The sequence below is a fragment of the Triticum aestivum genome, chromosome 6D (genome assembly GCF_018294505.1).
Source record: "Triticum aestivum cultivar Chinese Spring chromosome 6D, IWGSC CS RefSeq v2.1, whole genome shotgun sequence".
NCBI classification, from domain to species: domain Eukaryota; kingdom Viridiplantae; phylum Streptophyta; class Magnoliopsida; order Poales; family Poaceae; genus Triticum; species Triticum aestivum.
In genome coordinates this window covers 238,960,616-238,977,220 of record NC_057811.1, presented here as the reverse complement: position 1 = coordinate 238,977,220, position 16,605 = coordinate 238,960,616, and positions in this window count along the sequence as shown.

The following is a 16,605-nucleotide window of genomic DNA, read 5'->3' as shown; positions in this document are numbered from 1 at the left end:
TCCATTGATGCCTTCCCTGGCAATATGGTGATCATCGACGACCCGCTCCCTCCTGCCGTCGGCAGCGCCGACGCCGGCATCATCACGGAGGTGATGGTCACCGGCCATAGCAGGGACTCCGTTGGAGCAGCCGAGGACCCGCTGCGAGCTGCCTTACAAGGCCTTGCCACCCCCTTCGCTGCCAACGCCGACGGGGTGACGCTGGAAGTTTTCCGCGTCTCGCTCCTCGACAACGCCAACAAGCTGTCGACCATGAGGCGCCCCACTGAAGCCTGCCAGCGCGAGATCAACCGCATCGCGGGCGGCACGCCGGCTGCTGGTGAACCTAGCCGGGCAGGCACGATTCGGCAACGCGGCGCGGCTATAGCCTGCATGCTGGGAGTCGAACGCCCAGTCTATGCTACCCCAATAGAGAACTTGCGCGCCGCCCAGGCGGCGGTAGACGAACTGGACAACCTGGAAGGTGCACCTCCAGGAACTCCTTGACGCGGCAGCTGCGCAGTAGGATGCGGGCCGCCGCGTGATGGAATCCGACAAGAAAGCCGAAAACCATCCCCCCGCAGTCCCCAGCAGGCGGCACTCGCGATCAACGAGACCCCCGACCGGCTGCTAGCCGCAGTCGGCATACTCGCCTCACGGTCATGCACAGCCAGCACACCCGTCCCCGAGTGGAGGAGCGACGGGATGACTGTCCGCCTCCTCCTCAAACGAAGAGGCGCGCTTCCCCACCGCCAGTTAATCATTCGACCCTCGGAGGCCAGCTGGGCCCCCGTGAAGGAGTCGGAGAGAACGACGCACACCACCAGATCGAGCGGCTTGCTCGGTCCTTGGCCGTAGAAGAAGAAGATGCAATTGGCTCGTGCTGCTTCGGCCCCCGCATTCGCGACGAGCCCTTCCCCAAAGGGTTCTCGCTTCCTTGAGACACTCCCAAGTACAACGGCTCCGTGAAGCCGGAGGACTGGCTAGTCGACTACAGCACAATCGTCAGCATAGCAAATAGCAACAAGCGCGTTGCTGTGAAGCACGTTCCGCTCATGCTCCAGGGCATGGCCCGGACATGGATGAACAGCCTCAAGCCATACAGCGTCAACAACTGGCTGGACTTTGCCGATGTCTTCATCCGCAACTTCACCAACACCTACAAACGATCCCCCAAGCCCCGCCAGCTCTCCATGTGCGTTCAGGGTCCGACTGAGTCCACTCACGACTACCTGATGCGCTGGGCCGAGTTGCGGAACTCCTGCGAAGGGGTGCACGAGGTGCAGGCCATCGAGTACTTCACCGCCGGGTCCACAGAGGGCACCTTGCTCAAGCACAAGCTCTTGTGCGACGAGCCAGCTACACTAGACGAGCTCCTGATCATGGCAGACAAGTACGCCACTGCCGACTCCTCCATGGAGTCGGAGATCCGGGTTGACACATCCGGGAAGGTGCTCCCGCCGGCTCCTCATACGCCGGCTGGTGACTCCAACCGGCACCAGCAGCCGAATGACAACAAGCGCAAGGCCCAGCAGCCGGCAAGTGCCGACAGTCGAAGACCAGCAACCGAAGGGGCAACCCGGCCCCAAGCGTCAGAAGGGCAGCAAGGCCACGTGGCTGCCCGCCTTCTTCTTCGAGCAAGGTCTTGACGCCCCATGCAAGTTCCACAATGGCGCGAAGCCGTCTAACCACACCACTCGGAAGTGCAAATGGCTCACCCGGATAGCCAAGGGCGAGGGCCTGCCGCCTCCTCCAGCTGGCCCGGTGCTGCCGCCTCCTCCGGTGCCGACTCCTTGGCCAGTCGGCATGCTCCAAGATGAGTTCCCTGATGCCAACACCACCTACGTCGTCTTCACCAGTGAAGCCGACGACAACCACAACCGGCGTCAGCACCACTGCGAGGTGAATGCTGTCGCCTCAGAGGTCCCCTAATTCATGCATTGGTCCGAGAGGCCCATCAGCTGGAGCCATGAAGACCACCTGGCCGTGATGCCATTGCCGGGTGCTTACGCCATGGTGCTGGACTCCACCTTCTCCACGGAGAGGCGGGCTTGTCGCTTCTCCCGGATCCTGATAGACGGCGGTAGCAGCATCAATATCCTCTACCGCGAAACCATGGAGCAGCTGGGCATCAAGGAGAAGTAGCTCCTGCCCAGTTGGACTGTTTTCCATGGCATCGTACCCGGACTTTCCTGCTCTCCAATCGGCAAGATCAAGATCGACGTCCTGTTCAGCGACAAGCTCCATTTCCGCCGCGAACCTATCTGGTTTGAGGTGGTCGATCTGGACATCCCCTACCACGCGCTCTTAGGCCGGCCTGCACTGGCCAAGTTCATGGCGGTACCGCACTATGCCTACCTCAAGATGAAGATGCTGGGTCCCAAGGGCATCATCACCATTGCCGGCGACTACCAGAAGTCGCTCACGTGCGCAGCGGCCAGCTGATGACACACAAGTATATGGGATCAATTGTAGCTCTTTTCGATAAGTAAGAGTGTCGAACCCAACGAGGAGCAGAAGGAAATGACAAGTGGTTTTCAGCAAGGTAATGTCTGCAAGTGCTGAAATTGTAAGTAGCGAAGTAGTTTGATAGCAAGATAATTTGTAACGAGCAAGTAATGATAGTAGTAACAAAAGTGCAGCAAGGTAGCCCAATCCTTTTGTGTCAAAGGACAGGCCAAAATGGTCTCTTATGATAAGCAAAGGGTTCTTGAGGGTACATGGGATTTTCATCTAGTCACTTTCATCATGTTGGTTTAATTCGTGTTCGGTACTTTGATAATTTGATATGTGGGTGGACCGGTGCTTAGGTACTGTTCTTACTTGAACAATACTCCTACTTATGATTAACCCTTCCACAAGCATCCGCAACTATGAGAAAAGTCTTAAGAATAAATTCTAACCATAGCATTAAACTTTCGGATCCAATCGGTCCCTTAAGGAATAGCGCATAAACTGGGGTTTAAGCTTCTGTCACTCTCGCAACCCATCATCTAATTGCTACTCCACAATGCATTCCCTTAGGCCCAAATATGGTGAAGTGTCATGTAGTCGACGTTCACATGACACCACTAAGGGAATCACAACATTCATACTATCAAAATATCAAACACATATCAAGTTCACATGATTACTTGCAATATGATTTCTCCCGTGACCTCAAGAACAAAAGTAACTACTCACAAATAATAATCATGCTCAAGATCAGAGGTGTATTAAATAGCATATTGGATCTGAACATATAATCTTCCACCAATTAAACCATATAGTAATCAACTACAAGATGTAATCAACACTACTAATCACCCACAAGCACCAATCTATAGTTCCGATAACAAGATTGAACACAAGAGATGAACTAGGGTTTGAGATGAGATGGTGCTATTGAAGATGTTGATGGATATTGCCGTCCCCAAGATGGGAGAGTTTTTGGTCAATTTTCTCTTACACTAAATGATCTCACACTTTTAGAAGCAATTTTCATTGCCATTTTGCACCGATGACAACTTACTTGAGGGATCTTTCTCAATCCGTAGGTAGGTATGGTGGACACTTGAGAATAAGATTTGGGTTTAAGGGTTTTTGGATGCACAAGTAGTATCTCTACTTAGTGCGGAATTTTTGGCTAGCAAAGATCTATGACAATATGTTAAAGGATCTATGACAATTTGACTTCTATGTGAATATAAACAAACATAAACCATTAAGTTGTCTTCCTTGTCCGACGTCAACAATTTTGGCATATAATATTTTGATGAGGGCTCACAATCACAAAAGATTTCTAGGATAGTGTATTTATATGTGAATCTTCTCTTCCCTTATTAATTCTTTCATGAGTTGCATCATTGAGGCACCTCCCCCAAGCTTGGTGAAAGCCAAGGGAAGTGCCCATACCCGATACTCAATTCTCCTTTGGTGGTGAAGAAGAAGATGATGATGATGATGATGACAATTGTGCCTTCAACTTTTTCATATTATAGTTGAGGAGAGCAATTTCATCCTTTAAATCATCGACTTCCAACTCCAGCTTCAAGATCTTGTCACATAAACCCCCTTGCTTTTCCGCCTAAAACGAAAAGGAATAGATTGGTTTTTAGACCGGTTGGCTTTCTTAGGAAGACTTGACTTCTTGAATTCCACGTGCATATCCCCCGGTTGAGGTAGAGGGACATCCTCCTCCTCCGAGCTTGAATCATCGATCTTCATCAAGTGAGGATCCTCTTCGTCATCTATTGTTCGACCATAAGGGGATAGGTCCCCATAGGTCTTTGGGTCAGCAATGAGATGTGAGACATAGCTCTCTCTGTCGGAGTCTTGGGACGACATATTTTCAGAACTGCGCAAAGAACAACAAGAAAAGAGAACAGAGGATTTCTCCGCGATACGGTGATCAACAGGTTTGGGAAGTATATATAGATTTTTTATCTTTGGGGGCAAGCATACAGTATAAAAACGGAGTCCGGAAGGTGTCCCATGTGGGCATAACCCACCCACGCCCTGGTGTCTTGTGCCCACCAGGGTACGCTTCCTACAAGTTTCTTTATTTCCTAATTTTTTAAATATTCCAAATATGATAAAAAATAGTTTTGCTGATTTTTCGGAGTCCGTTTTCTTACCGTATCACGTACCTCCTTATTTTCACGATTCTGGAGTGTTCCGAAAGGACTCTTTTATGTGTACTTCGGTGTCAAAGTTTGGATAATATTACTTTCAACATTAATGGGCGTACCTGAGATATAATGCTTTATTCGTTGCCCATTGACAACCTTCGGGTTAGTACCTTCAGAATTATTTATTTTGATGGCTCCAGACTGATAAACCTCCTCGATAACATAGGGGCCTTCCCATTTTGAGAGGAGTTTTCCTGCAAAGAATCTAAAACGAGAGTTGTACAAAAGAACATATTCTCCAACTTTAAACTCACGCTTTTGGCTTCTTTTGTCATGCCATCTTTTAACTTTTTCTTTGAATACTTCTGAATTTTCATAAGCTTGGGTTCTCCATTCGTCTAAAGAGCTAATATCGAATAACCTCTTTTCACCAGCATGTTTTAAATAATAATTGAGCTCTTTGATGGCCCAATATGCTTTATGTTCTAACTCAAGAGGCAAATGACAAGAGTTTCCATAAACCATTTTATATGGAGACATACCCATAGGATTTTTATATGCTGTTCTGTAAGCCCAAAGTGCATCATGTAATTTCTTAGACCAATTCTTCCTGGACCTATTGACAGTCTTTTGCAAAATTAATTTTATTTCTCTATTGCTAAGTTCAACTTGCCCACTAGACTAAGGATGATAAGGTGATGCAATTCTATGGTTAACATCATACTTGGCAAGCATTTTACGGAAAGCACTATGAATAAAGTGTGAACCACCATCAGTCATTAAATATCTAGGGACTCCAAACCTTGGGAAAATAACTTCCTTAAGCATTTTAATAGAGGTGTTGTGATCAAAACTACTGGTTGGAATAGCTTCTACCCATTTAGTAACATAATCAACAGCAACCAAAATATGTGTATACCCATTAGAGGAAGGAAAAGGTCCCATGTAATCAAATCCCCAAACATCAAATGGTCCAACAACAAGTGAATAGTTCATAGGCATTTCTTGATGCTTACCGATATTACCTATTCTTTGACATTCATCACAATATAAGACGAACTTATGGGCATCGTTGAAGAGAGTAGGCCTGTAAAATCCAGATTGCAATACCTTGTGAGCAGTTCTTTCTCCAACATGATGCCCTCCATAAGCTTCGGAGTGACATTTACGTAGGATTTGTCCCTGTTCAAGCTCAGGTACACAACGTCTAATAATACCATCTACTCCTTCTTTATAAAGATGTGGGTCATCCCAAAAGTAATGTCTTAAATCAGAGAAGAATTTTTTTCTTTTGTTGATATGTAAAGCTAGGTGGTAAATATTTAGCAACAATGTAAGTAGCATAATCAGCATACCAAGGAGTATTATGAGCAACATTTATTGCAGCTAACTGCTCATCAGGAAAACTATCATCAATAGGTAGTGGGTCATCAGGCAAATCTTCAAGCCTAGATAGATTATCAGCTACGGGGTTCTCAGCTCCTTTTCTATCAATGATATGTAAATCAAATGCTTGTAAGAAGAGAACCCATCAAATAAGTCTAGGTTTAGCATCTTTCTTTTCCATAATATATTTAATAGTAGCATGGTCTGTGTGAACAGTTACTTTGGAATCAACAATATAAGGTCTAAATTTGTCATAAGCAAACACCACTGCTAATAAATTTTTTCAGTAGTAGAATAATTTCTTTGAGCACTGTCTAGAGTTTTACTAGCATAATGAATTTCAGTTTCTTATCAACTCTTTGTCCAAGAACAGCACCAACAATATAATCACTAGCATCACACATAATTTCAGAAGGCAAGTCCCAATCAGGTGGTTGAACAATAGGTGCAGAAATTAAGGCTTTCTTGAGTGTTTCAAAGGCTTCTAAACAATCATCATAAAAAACAAAAGGAATATCCTTTTGCAAAAGATTCGTGAGAGGCCTAGAAATTTTAGAGAAGTCTTTAGTAAATCTCCTATAGAAACCAGCATGACCTAAGAAACTATGAATACCTTTTACATCTTTAGGACATGGCATTTTCTCAATTGCATCAACCTTAGCTTAGTCCACTTCAATACCTCTTTCAGAAATTATATGACCCAAGACAATGCCTTCATTAACCATAAAGTGGCACTTCTCCCAATTCAAGACAAGATTTGTTTGTTCACATCTCTGCAAAACTCGCTCAAGATTGCTTAAACAATCATCAAAAGACTTCCCATAAATAGAGAAGTCATCCATGAAAACCTCAACAATATTTTCACAAAAGTCATAGAATATAGCAGTAATACATCTTTTAAAAGTAGTAGGTGCATTACATAAACTGAAAGGCATAAGTCTATAAGCATAGGTTCCAAAAGGACAAGTAAAAGTGGTCTTTTCTTGATCAGGTTGAGAAACAGGTATTTGTGAAAAACTAGAATATCCATCAAGGATGCAAAAGTGTGTGTGCTTAGATAATCTTTCAAGCATTTGATCAATAAAAGGCAGAGGGTAATGATCTTTTCTAGTTGCTTTGTTTAATTTTCTAAAATCAATTACCATCCTATAGCCTGTAACAATTCTTTGTGGAATAAGTTCATTCTTATCATTAGGAACAACAGTTATACCTCCCTTCTTAGGGACACAATGAACATGACTTACCCATCTGCTATTAGCTATAGGATAGATTATACCTGCTTCCAGAAGCTTTAAGATTTCCGTTCTTACCACTTCTTTCATCTTCGGATTTAACTGACGCTGGTGATCAACAACGGGTTTAGCATCAGGTTCCATATTAATTTTGTGCTGACATAGAGTGGGAATAATGCCCTTTAAATCATCAAGTGTATATCCAATTGCGGCTCGGTTCTTCTTGAGAACTTTGAATAATCTTTCTTCTTCATGTTCTGAAAGGTTAGCACTAATAATAACAGGATATATTTTCTTTTCATCAAGATAATCATATTTCAAAGTGTTTGGCAATTGTTTTAATTCAAACACAGATCACCTTTAGGTGGAGGAGGACCTCCTAGAGTTTCAGTAGGTAAATTGTGTTTAAGTAGAGGACGTGGTTCAAAGAAAATCTTATCTACTTCATTTCTTTCATGCATATGTAAATCATTTTCATGGTCTAGCCAATATTGTTCTAAAGGATCACTAGGTGGTACAGCAATAAAAGCAAGACCAATTAATTCATCCTTACTTGGCAATTCTTTTTCATGAAGCTTTCTACTAAACTTGGAAAAATTAAATTCATGAGACTCATCACCAAAGCTAATACCGACAGTTTGTTTCTTACAGTCTATTCTAGCATTAACGGTGTTCAAGAAAGGTCTACCAAAGATAATGGGACAAAAGTAATCTTGTGGGGAACCAAGAACAAGAAAATCAGTAGGGTATTTTAATTTCCCACACAAGACTTCAACATCTCTAACAATCCCAATAGGTGATATAGTGTCTCTATTAGCAAGTTTAATAGTAACATCTATGTCTTTTATCTCTGCGGGTGCTATATCTTTCAGAATTTCTTGACATAAGGTGTAAGGAATAGCACTCATACTAGCACCTATGTCACGTAAACCATGATAAAAGTGATCTCCTATTTTAACTAAGATGACGGGCATGCCAACAACAGGTCTATGTTTATCCTTTTTACCCGGTTTGGCAATTCTAGCAGCTTCTTCACAGAAGTAAATAACATGCCCATCCATATATTCTTCCAAGAGATCTTTAACCATAACAATACTAGGTTCTACTTTGACTTGTTCATCAGGTTTAGGTATTTTAATATAGCTTTTGTTAAGCACGGTTGGAAATTTAGCATGTTCCTTTATCCTAACAGGGAAAGGTGGTTTCTCAATATAAGTAGTCGGAACAAGTGGATCAACATTATAAAGTATAGTCTCTTCTTTAACTGGTACCGGTTCTTTAATTTCTTCTTTAATAGGTGGGTGATATTTAAACCACTTCTCTTTCGGGAGATCAACATGAGTAGCAAATGATTCACAAAAGGAGGCTACTATTTCAGAGTCAAGTCCATATTTAGTGCTAAACTTTTGAAAAGCATCAGCATCCATAAAAGATTTAACACAATCATATTTAAGTTTAATACCTGACTCTTTACCTTTGTCCAGTTCCCAATCCTCAGAGTTGCATTTAATTCTTTCCAAAAGATCCCACCAGAATTCAATAGTCTTCTTCATAAAAGAACCAGCACAAGAAGTATCAAGCATGGTTTGATCATTACGAGAAAGCTGGGCATAAAAGTTCTGGATAATAATTTCTCTTGAGAGATCATGATTAGGGCATGAATATAACATTGACTTAAGCCTCCCCCAAGCTAGAGCGATACTTTCTCCTTCACGAGGCCAAAAACTATATCTATAATTCCGATCACAATGAACTAGATGCATAGGATATTTTTTTGGTGGAACTCCAATCTCAATCGATTCCAATTCCAAGATCCAATATCATCGCATAGCCTATACCATGCCAATGCTTTTCCCTTCAAAGTTAAAGGCAAAACCTTCTTCATCACTTCATCTCCGGGTAAACCTGCAAGCTTGAATAATCCACAAATTTGTTCTACATATATCAAGTGCATATCAGGATGTTCGGTTCCATCTCCTGCATAAGGACTAGCTAGCAGTTGTTCTATCGTACCCGAAGGAATTTAGTATTCAATATTTTCAGTAGCTGCAGTAGGTTGAGGGGTAGCTAATTGTGGTTTTGGTCGAGGTGAAGATACCCCGAACAAACCCCTCAAAGGATTGTTTTCCATAGTAAGAAGTGACAATAAATTTCAGCACACTATATAAATGTTTCCTTACCAAATTCCACTTACCAAAGGCGCTTCACTCCCCGGCAATGGCGCCAGAAAATAGCCTTGATGACCCATAAGTATATGGGATCAATTGTAGCTCTTTTCGATAAGTAAGAGTTTCGAACCCAACGAGGAGCAGAAGGAAATGGCAAGTGGTTTTCAGCAAGGTAATGTCTGCAAGTGCTGAAATTGTAAGTAGTGGAGTAGTTTGATAGCAAGATAATTTGTAAAGAGCTAGTAACGATAGTAGTAACAAAAGTGCAGCAAGGTAGCCCAATCCTTTTGTGGTAAAGGACAGGCCAATACGGTCTCTTATGATAAGCAAAGCGCTCTTGAGGGTACACAGGATTTTAATCTAGTCACTTCATCATGTTGGTTTAATTCGTGTTTGGTACTTTGATAATTTGATATGTGCGTGGACCGGCGCTTAGGTGTTGTTCTGACTTGAACAAACCTCCTACTTATGATTAACCCTCCCGCAAGCATCCGCAACTACGAGAAAAGTATTAAGAATAAATTCTAACCATAGCATTGAACTTTTGGATCCAATCGGTCCCTTACGGAATAGTGCATAAACTGGGGTTTAAGCTTCTGTCACTCTCGCAACCCATCATCTAATTGCTACTCCACAATGCATTCCCTTAGGCCCAAATATGGTGAAGTGTCATGTAGTCGATGTTCACATGACACCACTAAGGGAATCACAACATTCATATTATCAAAATATCGAAAACATATCGAGTTCACATGATTACTAGCAACATGATTTCTCCTATGACAACAAGAACAAAAGTAACTACTCACAAATAATAATTATGCTCAATATAAGAGGGGTATTAAATAGCATATTGGATCTGTACATATAATATTCCACCAGGTAAACCATATAGTAATCAACTACAAGATGTAATCAACACTACTAGTCACCCACAAGCACCAATCTATAGTTCCGGTAACAAGATTGAACACAAGAGATGAAATAATGTTTGAGATGAGATGGTGCTGTTGAAGATGTTGATGGAGATTGCCCTCCCCAAGATGGGAGAGTGGTTGGTGATGATGATGACGATGATTTCCCCCTCCGGGAGGGAAGTTCCCCCGGCGGAATCGCTCCGCCAGAGGGCAAAAGTGCTCCTGCCCAAGTTCTGCCTCGAGACGGCGGTGCTCCGTCCCGAAAGTCCTCCCATTTTTTCTAGGTCAAAACGACCTTTATACCAGCAGATGGGAAACGGAGGTGGGCCTGGGTGAGCACAACCCACCAGGGCGCGCCTGGGCTCCCTAGCGCGCCCAGGTGGGTTGTGCCCACCCGGTGGGCCCCTCTGGTAGTTATTTGCTCCAATATTCCTCAAATATTCCATCAAAACCTCCGTGAAGTTTCAGCTTGTTTGGAGTTGTGCATAAAATGTAGCCTGACGTAGCTTTTCCAGGTCCAGATTTCCAGCTGCCGGAATTCTCCCTCTTTGTGTATACCTTGCATATTATGGGAGAAATGGCATTAGAATTACTCCAAAAAGAATTATTATGGATAAAAACATTATAAATAACAGTAAGAAAACATGATGCAAAATGGACATATCACCTGCAGCCTGCTGGCTGAGTCCCTCGTAATCGCCGAAGAGAAGCATCTCCTTGACCGGGCAGTGGCCATGGCTCGCGAGGAGCCGGCCATGCCATCCGACCCCAAGGAGGTGGAGGCCCAGGGCTCCTTCCAGCCGGCCAAGGAAACTAAGAAGATCACCTTGGATTCGGTGCACCCTGAGAGATACGCTGTCATGGGGTCCAACCTCGACAGCAAATAGGAAAGCGAGCTCATTGATTTCCTTGGTGAGAATTGGGAAATCTTCGCATGGTCCCCCTAGGACATGTCGGGTGTTCTGACGGATTTCGCCGAGCACAAGCTACATATGAGATTGGAAGCATAGCCGGTCAAGCAGCCCCTCCGCCTTCTATCAGAAGAGAAGAGAAGAATTGTTGGTGAAGAGATCGCCCGGCTTCTGGCAGCCTGCTTCATCATGGAAGTGTTTTACCCGGACTGGCTTTCCAAGCCAGTCCTCATTTTAAAGAAGAACAACAAGTGGCGTATGTGTATCGACTACACTAGCCTCAACAAAGCCTGCCCCAACGACCCTTTTGCCTTGCCCTGGATAGATCAAGTGATTGACTCCACAGCCGGATGCGAGCTGCTATCTTTCCTGTACGCCTACTCCGGCTACCACCAAATCAAGCTGAACCCGGCCGATCGGCTGAAGACCACCTTCATCACACCATTCGGAGCCTTCTGCTACCTGACCATGACGTTCGGCTTGAGAAATGCCGGCCTCACATTTTAGCGTTGCATGTAGAAGTGCCTCCTCAATCAACTCGACAGAAATGCCCACGCCTATGTAGACGATATTGTGGTGAAGACGGAGAAGCGCGGCATCCTTCTGGAAGATCTCAAGGAGACCTTCGCTAATATACGCCCTTTTCAAATCAAGCTCAACCCGGAGAAGTGTGTCTTCGGAGTACCAGTCAGCCAGCTCCTTGGTTTCCTTGTCTCCGAACGCGGCATTGAGTGCAACCCCATGAAGATCAAGGCCATTGAGCGGGTGCAGAGGCCGACCCGGCTGTTGGACGTCCAGAAGTTCATCGGGTGCTTGCCATCTCTCAGCCGGTTCATCAATCGGCTCGGCGAGAAGGCCCTCGCCTTGTACCAACTGATGAAGAAGACCACCTACTTTGAGTGGACTGACCAGGCGGACGAGGCCTTCCTCCAGCTCAAGCGGATGCTGTCCACGCCGCCTGTCCTGGCCGCTCCGGCTGCTAAGGAACCCATGTTCCTCTACATCGCCGCCACCAGCCGGTTGGTCAGCACCGTGATCGTGGTCGGGCGCCCAGAAGACGACAAGGCACGGCTGGTCCAAAGGCCCGTTTACTACCTGAGTGAGGTGTTGTCCGCCTCCAAGCAGAACTACCCCCACTACCAGAAGATGTGCTACGGCGTGTACTTTCCCGCCAAGAAGCTCAAGTAGTACTTCCAGGAGCACACCATCACGGTTGTCTGCACCGCCCCACTTGTCGTGATCATAGGCAACAGAGATGCATCAGGCCGGGTGACGATGTGGGCCATCGAGCTAGCTCCCCACACCATCCTCTACCAGCTCCGCACCGCAATTAAGTCCCAAGCGCTGGTTGACTTCCTAGTCGACTTGGCCGAGACCCAGTACCTGCCGCCATCGCGGGATTCCACCCATTGGTGGATGCACTTCGACGGCTCGAAGATGCGCACCAGTTTGGGAGCCGACATCGTCCTCACCTCTCCCGGTGGCGACAAGCTCAAGTACACGCTGCAGATCCACTTTGCCGCCTCCAACAACATGACCGAGTACGAGGCGCTCATCCACAGGCTCCGGTTGGCCAAGGAAATTGGCATCCGCCGGGTCCTGTTCTACGACTACTCAGACTTGGTGGTCCAGCAGCCATCTGGCGACTGGGACACCAAGGATGCAAACATGGCGAGCTACCACTTCCTCGTCCAACAGATCAGTGGGCACTTTGACGGGTGCGAGTTGAGGGAGTCCAGGATTACGGGGTCCTCGGGCGTCCGGGCTATGTGATGTGGGCCGGACTAGTGGGCCATGAAGATACAAGACGGAAGACTTTCCCCCGTGTCCGGATGGGACTCTCCTTAGCGTGGAAGGCAAGCTTGGCGTGCGAAGATGAAGATTCCCTTCTCTGTAAACCGACTCTGTACAACCCTAGACCCCTCCAGTGTCTATATAAATCGGAGGGTTTAGTCCGTATAGGCAATAATAATCATACAGGCTAGACATCTAGGGTTTAGCCATTATGATCACGTGGTAGATCAACTCTTGTAACCCCTATACTCATCAAAGTCAATTAAGCATGAAGTAGGGTATTACCTCCATTAAGAGGGCCCGAACCTGGGTAAACATCATGTCCCCTGCCTCCTGTTACCCTCGATCCTTAGACGCATAGTTCGGGACCCCCTACCCGAGATCTGCCGGTTTTGACACCGACATTGGTGTATTCATTGAGAGTTCCACTGTGCCGTCGACAGAAGGATCGATGGCTCGCCTTGTCATCAAGGACAATATCACTTCCGGAGGAGCCTTAGTTTCAGGGCAAACCCTCCGACTCGGCGACTTCACCGTGGGCGCCCGTTCGGCCGTTAAGCCAAAGGCAACCCCTCAGGCCGCCGAAAATCCTCTCCATATCAGCCCCGAATACTCCGACAAGATGGATCCGGCAGATCTATAGTCTTTGAATGGGCTGCTAGATTGCATCGCCGCCCTAGGGGTCTCAACTGACTATGATTAGATCGGGCTTAAACCCGATCCGAGAGAAATTAAATCTCCGCCGATCACCCATCAGGTAGCGGTTGTGGAGGAACAGACTGACAATAACTGCTCTCCTATGTTGAGAAACAACTATGTTCGGATTTGCGAGCCCGGAGAACCGGATACCCACCCTCTAGAGGACACTCCCTGTCCTCCGAACACAAAATCGGATGTTAAGCCTGAGAATTCCCCGGACACTCTGGAGCCTGGGCTGGTAACCTCGAAAATTCTTCAAACTCCGGATTCCACTGCGGGCCAGGGTGCGAATTTGAGCCCGCCCACCCACCACAATCAATATTCTCCAAGCAACTCTGGCCCTCCGGACATATGCGACCTAATGTATGTGCGGCAGCAGCCTCGGGAGACAGTCCATCACTTTTGGGCTAGATTCCTCCTTGTTAAAAACAAGATAAAAGAATGCTGCGATGACGAAGCAATTTCAGCATTTCGCAACAACTGTATGGACGAGGGAATCCTTAATGCCCTCAATCGCCGTCGCATTCTGCACTTCGCAGATTTGGCACACATAGTACAGAAGTACTATGCAATGGAAAGCGCCTGGAAAACTCAGACAGCCAGCTGGGAACCGCAGGCCTTTAAGCCATCTCCCGGGCGGGCAAAAAGGATGCATCCTCGCGGGGCACCTAATCATCATCCTGTGGACAAGAAAATCAAGCCCTTTACGGGACACAGAACTATCTTCGAAGAATGGCTCGACAGGCCCTGTCAAATACACATGATGCCGAATACCGAACCAATGCATAGCCTACGGGTATGTTGGATACTCTGGCAGGTGGCCAAGAGCGGCGAGGGTATCCTCACCAACACTACACCAGAAAAGTACTCTTCGGATCACGATCCCTAAGTACTCACAGTCTTCGAGACCTTCTCATCAAATAATCAGTGCAAATGGGCCCTTCGTGACCTTGCCGAAGTCTGCCACGTAGCAGCAATAAACCATTGGAACGATACGGCAATTACTTTCAATGCCGATGACGAACCAAGATCCCGCTCAGTCCGGGCACCAGCCACTCTGGTCCTCAACCCAACTATGGACGGTTTTCGTCTCACTAAAGTGCTAATGGACGGTGGCAGCGGGTTGAACCTCATTTACGAGGACATGCTCAATAAAATGCAAATGGACAGGAGTCGCATTGAGCAGAGCAATACATCCTTTAGGGGAATCATTCCCAGCAGGGAAGCAAGATGCTCGGGGAAAATTAAGCTGGATGTGGTATTCGGCGCACCAGAAAACTATAGGTCCGAAGAGATAATCTTCCAGGTGGCATCTTTTAACAGCGGATATCATGCCCTGTTAGGGCGAGATGCACGCTTTCAAGCTATACCTCATTATGGGAATATGAAGCTCAAAATGCCCGGGCCCAATGGTGTTATCACTATCTCCAGTGATCGGGACATAGCACTTCGCGCTGAAAACAAAACCGCGTCCCTGGCCCTTGAGGCATTCTCCGAAGCCCTAGCGGCCGAGGAACTCACCGCTCTGCGTTCCACAATGGATAGGGACGACGTATTTCTTGATAAAAGGCCCAAATCCACCTCCTTCAAGCCAGCCAACGAAATAGTCAAATTTCAAGTCCACCCCATGGATCCCAAGAAAACAACTTCCATTGGGGCACAGTTAGACCCAATGGTCGACGCTGCATTACGCGCGTTCTTGCGCGAGAATTGGGACATCTTTGCCTGGCACCCCTTTGATATGCCAGGAATCCCACGAGCGCTGGCCGAACATAGTCTCAATATACTGAAGGGATACAAGCCGGTTAAGCAAGCGCTTCGGCGATTTTCCGAACCCAAACGACATGCTATGGGGGAGGAGCTAGCCAAGCTACTCGATGCCAGGTTTATCAGAGAGATCAAACATCTGGACTGGCTAGCAAACCTGGTCATGGTACCAAAGAAGGATAAATCCTGGCGCCTGTGTGTCGATTTCAAAGATCTTAACAAGGTCTGCCCTAAGGACCCCTTCCCACTACCTCGCATCGACCAGATTATTGATGCAACCGCGGGACACGACTCACTGTGTTTCCTCGACGCATACTCTGGATATCATAAAATTAAGACAAAGGAATCCAACCAAGCCGCAATGGCATTCATCACCCCGTATGGGCCTTTCTGCTTCAACACTATGCATTTCGGGCTCAAGAACACTGGCGCCACTTACCAACACATGATTCAAACGTGCCTGGAAAAGCAAATTGGCAAGATTGTGGAGGCATATGTAGATGAGGTAGTCATCAAAACCAAGCACGTCGAATCATTGGTGGACGACTTGCGCCTCACATTCGACGACCTTCGAACATATGACATAAGGCTCAATCCGGAAAAGTGCGTTTTCGGCGTCCCCGCCGGAAAACTGCTCGGGTTTATTGCCTCTAATAGAGGAATCAAAGCAAACCCAGCCAAAATCCGAGCCCTGTCACAATTGGCAACACCAACTGACCTCAAGCAGGTCCAAAAACAAGTCGGGTGCATGGCAGCCTTGAGCCGCTTTATCTCCAGATTGGGAGAAAAGGCATTACCATTGTATCGCCTTCTCCGACGCACCGACCACTTTGCATGGACAGACGCTGCGACAGCCGGATTGGAGGAAATAAAAACTTTGCTAGCAAGTAACCCCATCCTGGCCGCACCAAACATCGGTGAACCAATGCTACTCTACATATCCGCAACTCACCAGGTGGTGAGTGCGGTGCTCGTCGTCGAACGAGAAGAGGAAGGACATAAATTCCCACTCCAAAAGCCAGTATACTACGTATCGACTGTCCTTACACCATGTAAATCCCGATACCCGGATTATCAGAAGATAGCATATGCGGTCTTTATGGCATCCCGCAAGCTGCGGCACTACTTTCAAGAGTGCTCAA